The sequence below is a fragment of the Panulirus ornatus genome, chromosome 3, assembly GCF_036320965.1.
Source record: "Panulirus ornatus isolate Po-2019 chromosome 3, ASM3632096v1, whole genome shotgun sequence".
Lineage (NCBI taxonomy): Eukaryota > Metazoa > Arthropoda > Malacostraca > Decapoda > Palinuridae > Panulirus > Panulirus ornatus.
The window spans coordinates 18,314,298-18,326,719 of NC_092226.1; the positions used below are offsets into that span (position 1 = coordinate 18,314,298).

Genomic DNA, 12,422 nt, shown 5'->3' on the forward strand with positions numbered 1-12,422 from the left:
GGCCCTGATAAGCTTTATCTACGGACAATGAAAGAGGCGACAAATGAAGTATTTAAGTCCTTGACTGCCCTTTTCAGTACGTCACTTGTTACGGGATAACTTCCAGACGATTGGGAGTTTGTCAGTGGAACACCAATACTCAAAAACTGATGAAATACTGTCTGGAAATTATCGTCGAATTAGTTTAACGTCTGTAGTTGGAAACCTTATGGAAACCACCATTCGAGATAAAATTGTTAGCCATTCAGAGGACCACCTCTTAATAAACAATTCTCAGCATGGCTTTCGACGAAATCGCTCGTCTGACAAATCTGCTTCATTTCTTTTATGATATAATCAGCATGCATGACGAAAGTAAAAGAGATGACGTCATCTTTCTAGATTTTTAAAAAGCATTCGATGAAGTTCCGAATCAAAGGTTACTAGTAGAGATTAAATCTCATAGCATTGTTGGGGTTGTACTTCAGTAGACAGAAAATTGGTTGATTGGCCGTAAACAAAGAGTTGTGATTAATGGTCAAACCTTAGAATGGCCAGACGTAACAAGTGGAGTGCCACAAGGACCATTCTTGGGACCGACTCTCTTTCTCATATATTGCAATGATCTTGATATTGAGGTGCATTGCAAGATATCAAAATTCGCTGATGATATAAAGATGGGTGATAAATCTACAAATGAACTTGAAAATTCACAGCTTCAAACTAACATAAACAAACTGATAAAGTAGACTCAAGTGGCAAACGAATTTTGATATCGTTAAGTGCAAAGTTTTACATTTCGATAGTAAAAACAAAAAGTCAAACTTCAGTTTGAATTCTGTTGAACTGAAAAAAAGGTAAGCGAGGAAAAAGACTTGTGCGTGATAATGTGCTTCTGTGCAGGACGTCCAAGAATGACATGGATTGAGGGCATCAAGAGCTCCTTAACAAGAAGAGGAAGGAAAACTAGAATTTGAAAAAAAAAAAGAAAAGAAAAGGATAGTGCGAGGAATGGAACGAGTGGAGATGATTGACTGGGAAGCCGTCGACAGACAGATCCTGTCTCCCTGGCGTCTAGGTAGTCGTGTTATCATCTCTTGGATTAGAGTACATAGGCCAGGACATTGCTTAAGCACTCGCAACCTGTCATTCATTTGTACACTTTGAGATTCCATACGGTTAACATTAAAGTTAATGGGGTTCTTCATTACGTCATTTTCTGATTTTGCTTTGAAAACAATAGGCGCTAAAAGTACTTTGCCATTCGCCTTAAAACCAATTCTTTCCAGAAAATAGATTTCTCCTTTTTTTTTTAATTATCATGGGATCTGTTCTCCATGCTGGAGAAAGACTTTCTTTTTCTAAATATTGTATTCGACTCATCAGTTGTTATTAACCCTTGAACGAATTACACGTGCAAATATATTTATTGATTGTTTACTAACTTTACCCCAGGGCGCGACTTTGAATAATATTCAAGTAATATTTAAGATAATGACGCTCATCATTACGTTATACACCAGTTTGAAGCTCCGGATTCCCCCCCTCCCAACTCCCAGCTTTGATATTATACAGAATTTCGTGATGGACGGCGTCTTTTATTCTGGAGAAGGATCAGATTTAATTGATGTATTTCGTGTGATTAGTTGTGTGTACAGTGTCATTCGACATGACGCTACATCGGCAGCTGTCTGGATGGTGAAGTGACTCACAACTCCAAGCCTGACGGGTGACGACATTTAACCTCACCTGACCAGTTTATCTCTCGAAGGAATATTGGTTCCTTTAAGTGACTGATAGCGTATCTCACTCTGTCCTCAGAGTGGCCTAAATGAGTTCTCAGGTACTCAGCCATTTTCAATTTTGATGATATAAGTTCTACTTACTTCGGGTCTTCACCAATCAGCAACGCCTTCCCTCATCTACTGCCAATCAGCGATCGTGTGCCTGCCTTCTCTAGTCTCCCCAGCCAATGTAGAGACTTGTGCAATTCCCAAAAATGCTATAATCTTATAGTTATTCAAGCAGTCGTTTTGTATGACAAGTGCACCAGCCTGAAGTCTTGGCCATATGACGCTAGACTAAAGGAAGCCTTGGGACACCTTCTCCAACGGTAGCAGTCCACTATGTGACTCCTGATGTTTCATCTTCCTGACAGATGTCTCTGGTGCTTCATCTTCGCCGTCCACCTTCAGGACTCACTTGGGATATCACCACCGCCCATTTCGAGAAGCAGCTTCAGCTGCAGGACTTACGAACCTGTGGCAACCTGAAGTACAAAGGACAATGACACGCACTACATTCCCCTCCTGCAGAAACGCCACGGGACTTGGCAACCACATCCTTCTATTTACTGCTTGCCTCAGCACCTGTGCCTTCACCAGCACCGCAGGACCTCTAGCCTCCATCTTACAAGACCTCACTTCCTTATCATAATCATACTCCTCCAGTAGTGCCTTGCCTTGGGCTACATAGCCTCTGTACATTACCCATCAGAGCACCATGTTGTTCTTATTATTCGTGTTCCCGTACACATATCTCTATCCATAACCAATACTAAGGAAGAAGACTCATCAGAACACCGCAGAATGGTTTTGTTTTCCGTGTAATGCTTTTCAACACAATCAAAACATTTATGGTAATGAAGCTCTTTCTCATATGATTCTCCAGTTATGAAAAAGGGGACCAATATTTACCCTAAGCTATCTAGTTTGCCATTCTTCTTCTTCTTCTTCTTCTTCTTCTTCTTCTTCTTCTTCTTCTTCTTCTTCTTCTTAAGAATTTAATGATGTTCACTATTACGATGGAAACTGGATTTCTGATTTGCTGCGTCGAGCCATTTTTCGATTTTTGAAAGATATTGATATTGTGAATATAACTGAACTGTTTAGGAAGAAATGATAATAATTACACAAGTTAAGGAGTTCCATTATTGAAGGCGAACTGTCTTCTCTAGGTCCTGTTTATTGGAATGTTTGTTCACTGTGAAATGGAGCTGATGCAAGACACATCGTAACTACGTATTTCATTGGTGAAATTTCCTCTACAGAGTGAGGTATAATGATTTTCAGCAGCATAGTTTGTTAATTAATGGTCACTTATTAATATATTTCCGTTCAAGATGTTTGTGACGACACCTGTTTCGCCTTTTATATCAAGATTCCGTTTTGTGATTTTTTTTTATCTTGCCATCTGGCTACGTCCTGCGTCAAATGGCAGTGAGGGGTTGGTGGGTCGGGAAAAGTTAACTGATGAGACGCATCTCTGTATATCTTCAGAGGTGAGGTGGTGGCCAGAGGCCACGTACGCCCTACTTCCTGAGCCACAATGCCTCCTCCTCTAATGGTCCATCTACGAGGATAAGTGTAGCGTGGCGGACAATGACCTGATTCCAGGGGTCTCCCGAGACCCGGGCTGTCTCAACACCCACCACTCACTGCATCCACTCATTTCTCCCTGATTACTTAACTCTTTCTTCTGAGTCGTCATCTGTCGTGAAACGTTTTTCTTGAATATTTGTGAAAACAACATGGAAACTAATAATGTCAACAAGACTGATTTAACATGAGCAAAGTGGACGAAAATATATGACTTGTTGAGCATAGAGGTAGTGAGATAAGGAGGGGATGTGATACCGATCAGACGAGGTCACAAAAGCAGGAGACCCCGATGCCTGCGCGACAGTAGTACCTCTGTAGCCGAGCCATGACTCCCACCAGCGTATACCTGACTGTGTGTGTAGCTCTGGTGGCCTCCTCCGCTGCGGCCGCTGTCCCTGCCTTACCACCCTCAGGGGTTGGGGTTCACTTGCCCACAATCATCCAGTCTGGTGAGTCATACTCGAGTCATACTAATCCCACTGTATCACAAACGACCAAGTTCATCAGCCGTTCGATGCAAGTTTCACGCTGCCGATGGCGTATGATTTTCTGCAGTTGAGGCAAAGGCTTTTACTGGGTTCATAGGTGACTAGGGCAAGGCTGAGCATGTTTCAGATCCCATACCTTCATAGTCAAATGCAAGTTTGAAATTGGTATCTAGTTTTGCACCAACTTTCTGGTGGACTTCATTCTTTTGTCGATATCAAGAATACGATTTCCATTATTTGAGGGTCGGGTCTGGAGATGTGTATGAGCTATTTTTCTATCGTGATTGAAAGCAGAATATATATATATATATATATATATATATATATATATATATATATATATATATATATATATATATATATATATATATATATATATATATATATATATATAGTTTTGCTGAACTTATAGAAAGTGCTGGATATTAGCTTCTCTGGTCGGGACAAGAAAATTTCTCGAACTGTATTCAGTACTGAGTGAAACAGAGTAATGTGTGAAAGGGAAGTTGGCTAAGACTTGTTCCCTGTGTTTATCTGTGGATGACTGGATTCACTGAAGCCTCTCTCAGGGCTTTTCTTAGACATGATCTTTAAAGCGAACGCCTGAACTAGACATCATTTATCAATTCTGAAGCCACATTGTTTCTCCCTTGTACAGGCCTTTACCCTCTCAATCACCACTCTCATACATCTTAACAAAATCATACATCTTTCATTCGAAGACTAACCTTTGTCCCTATCGCCTTTATACAGTGGCACTTTATATGCTTTTCGCCAGTGCTTAGGCACCTCACCATGATCCATGCATTCAATGAAAATTCTAACCAATCAAAAACTCATTCACCCCATTTTCAAAAAGATTCGACTGAAATACCATCCACTTTAGCCGCCTGCCATATAACAATCATTGAGTATAGATCTGGATAAAGAAAAATAAATGCGGTACTGTTTTCAAGCGAAATCGATATCTTTCGTTTGACAAAGAGAAGAAAATAAAAAAGTATTACGTTAGAAAAAAAAAATAGAAATAAGAATGTACACGGAAAAAGTGCTGGTACGAGATTGCCTTAGGGCTCCGCAGGGCCTGTATTTGTGCTGCTGTCACCGGGTGGATATGATAATTACTGGTTCCGTTATTACTAGATTTCTCCCACTTTTGTGCTGCTTCCATTTCACTTGTGCCAAAAGTCGATGATGTTCTTCGGTATCTTTTAGAATGTCACGAATCACATAGCCTTGTTTCGTGCCTTCAGAACGTGATTTACAGACGAACTATGAGGGTACTGGGTAGTTGGTCTGTATGGGAAAGATGATTATTACTATAGGTGTACATTTTGCCTCTCCAGCAGGTGCTGCTTTTCCTTGTGTGATTCGTATTTATTGATATCTAATTTCAAGCCTCTTAATGTTAATGAGTGGTCCAGGGTTTTATAGCTCTTCTGATGCATCATTATCCGGTTACCCTCTGTGGTAAGGTTGCATTATTATCTGTGGCTATATCGTAGGCTTTATATTCCTTACGCCACAATGATGATTTGTGTGTTTTTCTCTTGTTTTTTTAAGATGAGTCTGGGTGCTTTATGTAAGTAAGAAAGAAAATCATGAATCAAGAAAATTTTAAGTATTGATTAACATAGGTTAAGTATATACATATATGAATTTTTTACTTTTCATTATACTTCTAATCATATCTAATCAATTAAATACTTAATTTTTCCGGGTGTATTCTTTGACTTATTTACAAGTACGGTGGATATAATTTTTCATCATATATGGGGAAAAAGTAATCTAATCATCTTATATATAAATAACACAGCAATTGTTTACGTGGTCATTCATAGTTCATACTTTATCTATAAAGACAGATTCACATGCTGCCTCTGTGTGTGTGTGTTTGTGTGTGTGTGTGTGTGTGTGTCCTTTGCGTCTCTGTGTTTGTCCACCGAATATTTGGATGGGTAAAAAGCAGATAAAAATTTTTGGGGAAACATTTTGGAAGAACAGAGGTGAAAATGACAGGATACGAGACGAAGCGACAGAGAGAGAGAGAGAGAGGAGCTGTGAAGATGTACAGGTTGTGTTGGCTGTGGAGGAGAAGCGAACGTGAGGGGGAAGGAGAAAATGAGAGAGCGACGTGACCCTGAGGCCTGAACGCATCAAGGTGTGGGGGTGTAATAACAGGCTTATACGTGAGAAGCCTCTCAAATTTTATATATATATATATATATATATATATATATATATATATATATATATATATATATATTGAAAAGGATCACAATTTTGCGCGTGATCAAGATATTCCTATGAGTCCACGGGGAAAATGAAACACGATAAGTTCCCAAGTGCATTTTCGTGTAATAATCATATCATCAAGGGAGACAAGAGAGAAATTTAACAGTCAGTTGATATACATCGAAGAGACGAAGCTAAGACGCCATTTGGTAAACATGTGATTGTCCAAATGGCCATTTCCCGCGTTAGCGAGGTAGCGTTAAGAACAGAGAACTGGACCTTTGAGGGAATATCCTCACCTGGCCCCCTTCTCTGTTCCTTCTTTTGAAAAATTAAGAAAAAAAAAACGAGAAGGAAGGATTTCCAGCCCCCTGTTCCCTTCCCTTTTAGTAACCTTCTACGACACGCTGGGAATACGTGGGAAGTATTCTTTCTCCCCTATCCCCAGGGATATATATATATATATATATATATATATATATATATATATATATATATATATATATATATATATATTCATTAGAGTTTAGTTTAAGATCCCAGAAGGCAGGTTAGACGGAGGCAAAGCACTGAAGTATGCTGGAGGTACAGTACTCTGATATGGGAAGATGACAGATAGGGTCAAGGAGGTCCAAGGTGTTCGAGTTCTTAACACATGGGGCAGAGTACGTTCAAAATGCGTGATGTACAGAATAGAGATGAAACTCGGATCATGCCAGACTGGTTATAGCAGGAGGGTATCATCAAGAGCGACCACAAAGTCTCGACGCCCTTCACACCTAGCCACAACTTTAAAGGCCACTCAACATTTTAATGTTCATTTGTGTGTTTACCACATGCAGAGTAGGATGTACACATGTTATTTCTGGCGTCATGGGTGTATTCTGGCAGTGACAGCATCACGCTGTCTGGTACACTTTCAGTGTTTTTCATTTTGATAATTCATGAACCTCATCTAGTTATGTCGGATGCACATGGCAAGTATTTCAATAAATTTCACGTTTTTATCCTTGCTGTGGTGAGGACGGTAGGGATTTTGGCCCCGGTAAAACCAAGTCTTGTGGGAGGGGCCAGGTGTGTGCAGGTAGCACAGCAAAGTTGTCCTACATGGTAATGACCTTCATATCCAACAGGTACGAGTATCGATAGAAAAAATGGATATCACGAGCATCACTAAGGCAGTCAAATGTAGCGTTCTAAAGCACTCGTGTGCAAGGATAAATACTTATGTTGTGGTCAATATGGTTTGTGGGCATATTGTGAAAACGTAGTATACCGAGCATAAAAAGATCTATACATGCTATCTACATAACTTGTTTATAGCCCGCAGGGTCCCTCCCTCCCTCCCTGCCCAGGGTCCTTCGTGCAGAGCCTGTGTACGTCTGTTACCTCATCGCTACGAAGCACTCTCATCATTACGTACCTTCCCACATACTGCTGTGTGATGACACACAAAAGTCTTCCATGAAGAGGGGATATGAGAGTTACAAACTTCGACTACAGCGGGAGTCCAGGAACTTCCTCATTGGGTACAATTCCTTGGAAAATATTTGTTTCTTAGAACTCGATTTTAGAGTAATTTTTGCTCCGACTGAAGGATAGTTTTAATTACTTTTAACATGAAATTGAAATCGTTTGTGTTCTTTACTGTGTCACACAGTGAAGCGTCTCCAGGTGCTAACATGCTGGAATGTAGTTTAACTAAATACCTATTGCATAAATGTATATATATTTACAATATATTTAGTTACAAGTAAGAAATACAATAAGCAAGACTATCCATTACGAAAGTCATTTTTCCCACAAATTAGAATATAAGATGGAGCCGTGCGACTGGGGCAAATTATCAAATAGATGCATAAAAGTAATTAAAAAGCCAGATAAAGTTGTTTAATTTCATGTTTTTCTCCAGTAAGGTCATCTTTTAAAAGACCTCCATTAGGATGTTTATACCAGACATGTGCGTTGCAATGTTTGTCATTACCATTCGTATGTTACGCGGAGAAAGTTTTACACTCGTTTTGCTTCGTTTCTTAACCTTGTATATATGTATCGTGTCTTTACTTATTCGTGTGTACACACAGACACACCAGCACCAACCTAAGCAAGGTACCATTAATCGACCAGTCCCGAGTGGAAGACGAATATCTGTGAGCCACCTGCCACACCCAGGTGGCGAAAGCATGTAGGCCCGACCCTCAGGTACCACTGAGCCCCTAAACTTGTACGTCTGGAAGAGCTTCTGTACCACGTCTGGCTGTCCTCATCCGGGGATCCCATGCATTCCCCCCACGTCCAGGCACCAGCTCATCCTGTCCTCGCTACCGCGTAGTAGTACTGTACCTTCCTACCACCAGTTACCTAACCAAAACCTCCCACTCCCCACCCCCTCCCCCCTCCTCGTACTCCTGGCTGTTCGACTAATGAGTTTCTTCGCGTAAACATACCGTCCGCTACCCCAAACTTCAGTATCAGTTCCTTGCGACATATACAGACCACTCAGCATCATGGACCTAATTCTACGATCGTGGAATATTAGAAATTGGCTGTACCACATCCCGCCAGACCCCGCCCATTGCGTTGCCGAGATCATTGTGTTGTGGATGTGTTGCAGGGAGGAGAGCAAGAGCGGACAGCCTTGGCCAGGGAGGAGTACCCAGGGTCGCCTACACACCCAAGGATAAAGACTACTCCGTCACCGTCGAATTCTCCTTCCCAGTCTACACCTTCCACATTCCCTTAAAAAGTTGGTAGTAGATGACGTCACACCTGTCCTCTACAAGTCATCGCAACACCCGTCAGCACATCTACGTCAGGTGTCCACAACGAATGACGTCACGTCACGCCTGCCTACATTTCTCAAATGTCGGACCCGCCCCTGTGCATGTTCCTGCAGCAGACGACATTGATTTCTCTTCTACGTTCCCGCAGCAGCAGACACGTTGGACATCGTCTGCTGCAGCTTCTCGAAGTGGACGACGGAGATTCCTGTTTACCTCACGTTCTCCCAGCAGACGACGACAGACATAATATTTATTTTCAAGTCTCGCACCAGATCTTCTCAACACGCTATTTTTACCATTTTCCAGCAGACGTCAGACATGTCTACCAGCAGGTTCTTACCATATATGACGTTCTTATAGTAGACTACATCAGACATGTCCCTTCTACCTTCGTACTCTAGACACACACACACACACACACACACACACAAAGCTGTATAATAAACTGTCATAGGCATCAAGACTTATTTTCTAGCTTCAAACAGAAGACATAAAATCTGCTTGTTCTACATCCTGTTTTTAGTTCTCTTCATGCAGTAAACGACATCACACCTGTTTATTCTACATTCTTACAGGAGACAACATCACAAGTGATAATGAAGAGGTGTGCCACAGCTGTCATTGGACACACACTGTCTGTCTGTCTCTGCTGTCTGTCTCGCATCCTCTTGACGTAGAGATATTTTGATTATTTGCAGTAAAATGACCATGTATATGTTTGATCTAACAGTTGTGTTATAATGATCAGGTGTATTGATCCAACAGTTATATTATAATCTTCATGTGTACTGATCCAACAGTTGTATTATAATCATCATGTGCGCTGATCCAAGAGTTGTATTATAATGATCATGTGTACAGGTCCAACAGGTATTATAATGATCATGTGTACTGATCCAACTTTTGTATTATGATGATCATTTGTACTGATCCTACAGTTGTATTATAATGATCTTGTGCACTGATTCAACAGTTGTATTATCATCATGTGTACTAATCGAGCTGTTGTATCATGACCATATGTAGTGATCCACCACTTGTATTACAATGATCATGTGTACGGATTCAACAGTTGTATTATAATGATCATGTGTGCTGATCCAACTGTGGTATTATAATGATAATGTGTGCTGATCAAACAGGTGTATTATAATGATCATGTGCACTGATCCAACAGTTGTATTATAATGATCATCTGTACTGATCCAACAAATGTATCATGATGATCATTTGTACTGATCCTACAGTTGCATTATATGATCCTCTGTACTGATTCAACAGTTTATTATAATCATCATGTGTACTAATCCAAGTGTTGTATCACAATGACCATATGTAGTGATCCACCAGTTGTATTACAATGATCATGTGTTCTGATCCATCAGTTGTATTACAATGATCATGTGTACTGATCCACCAGTTGTATTACAATGATCATGTGTACTGATCCATAAGTTGTATTACAATGATCATGTGTACATCCTACAGTTGTATTATAGCGATCTTGTGTGCTGATTCATCAATTGTATTATGATGATCACTTGTACTAATTCATCAGTTGTATTATGATGATCATGTGTACTGACCCATCAGTTGTATTATAATGATTATGTATCAAGATTCAGCATCTAAGACCCTTTACTTCAACAATGAAAGTCGATTTGTTGACTATTCCTGATAAACTTCCAACTTCAGACCATGTGTATCTCAGTAATGCCCGTTATCAATTGATATCATTTCTATTCTAATAAAAAGAATTGATCTTATATCTAGTTAAAGTGATACCTAATATTAGCGAGAGACAAATATGTGGCAATCTGATTGACAGAAAATTCCACTAACGATTATGGGTAACTTTAAAAACTAAAGTCACAAATGCCGGGGTAACGAGTGCAAAGGCTTAAGTCATGGGTAGAAGTCTTTATCCAGTCTACATTTTTAGTTAGACATAAAAAGATCAGAAGAAATAAAAGAAAACAGAAAATGATAAAAATAACTATTAATGATTAATGATAATGAGAGTTATAGGCGGATATAAAAAGCTTGCCTTTCTAACTTGGACAGACCGTAGTTGTTAGGGTAGACATAAGTGGGTAAAAAGTTCCAAAGGTTAGCGGTGTAAGGAACTTATCAGACATCACGACGGGCTGCACAGGAGTTACCACTGACTACACATCAATAATCCGACGCAGCGGTCTGCTGAGTACTACCTGGTGGAGATACGCAAGCAGCCAGTTCCTGGGGGCAGATGGCGGAGGCGCACAAGCAGCCAGTAGCAGATACCAAAGTTGTAATCTGTGGTTCAGGGAAAGAAAGCCAATACTGCGGAGTAGGAAAAGTGGGTCAAGGTTCGAGGTCAGACTGGGAGAGTCGATAAGTTCAATCACATCAGACTGGACTCTGTCATGCAAGGCTCTCAAGGCCAAAGCTGCGCTTGATATCTTAACGTCACTCCATACAAGGATTATTAATTTCTTTTTGTAAGTAAAGTAACTAACTTTCCCAGAAGAGTAGAGTATTCGGCATATGAGCAGGACACCCAGTCTCTTTAAGACAGCCAAAGGTATTTGTAGCAATCTATGGTCCTGAAGGCAGATTAAATATTACGATGATACTAACCTCGTATACCTTATTGGGTTCTGGTATTAAAGAATCGTCAGAGGAGACAACAAAGCCAATGAGGAACTATAGAATGAAGAATAGAAGAAACTTTGTGTTACTTTTATGAGGCGTTAAGCTATCCAAACCTGCGTTTGCCGAAGTCGAGACGTGACGAAGTATTGATCGTGCGAGGAAAGACAGAATCTATTATTTAGAGATGGGGGAACGCAGAGCTGGGGTTATGAGTGAACTGGGTTACATGATGAAGGAGGGTCGTTGACGAAAGGGAGGAAGATGATTGAGACAGGATAGGACCCTAGGAAATACTACGATTGATATGAAAAGAAGAGATTGGTCTATCAACTTATGAAACTGAATCGACTGGAGATTGAGAAAGGAAAGCTGAACAAGGGTCGCCTTTATCTAGATCAGACATCCATGTTACGTCCTTCTTCGAGGTTTTCAAGAATACAGGGGCTACAACGGCAGGAGTAGTATCTAGCCGTAGAGAGGATGATGACCAGACACGAGTACAGACGTATCTGTACGTTCTAAGACTAACACGTTCCTTCCAAACGCAGTCAGAGGTCCCATCTGGTCCATACGCCTTCACTGTATTTCTCAAGAGAAGTCTATTCTTACCACTGTCGAGAGAAAAAAAAGAATTGAAAGACCATAGAATCAGTAAGAGGCGCGTACATCATAGGGAGAACGGCAAATTCGTTCGATGTGGGAGTTCGAGTGAAGAAGAATAGGAAGAAGAGTGGCATTGTTGATAGGAGAAATAGCAATGATATAGTCGGTATGGGAGCACGAAGGACATAGAACGATAGAAGCTGTGAGAGATACTTTTGTCCAAAAGCCAGAGACATCTGTTGGTGGTAGAAGAAAAATGGAGGTTGTATATCCCGCGTCAGTTTCCTAACGGAAGCAACGTTATCTCCCATCACTTCCTG

The 12,422-nt window shown here is 40.5% G+C and overlaps 1 long non-coding RNA gene across 1 annotated transcript; it reads left to right on the plus strand.

Annotated features, from left to right (window-relative positions):
• The first annotated feature begins 3,283 nt into the window (after positions 1-3,283).
• On the plus strand, positions 3,284-10,631 carry LOC139761044 (uncharacterized). The gene is made up of 2 exons (XR_011715448.1): positions 3,284-3,808; positions 8,697-10,631. It is a non-coding gene; the product is annotated as an uncharacterized lncRNA (long non-coding RNA).
• Positions 10,632-12,422: the final 1,791 nt, after the last annotated feature.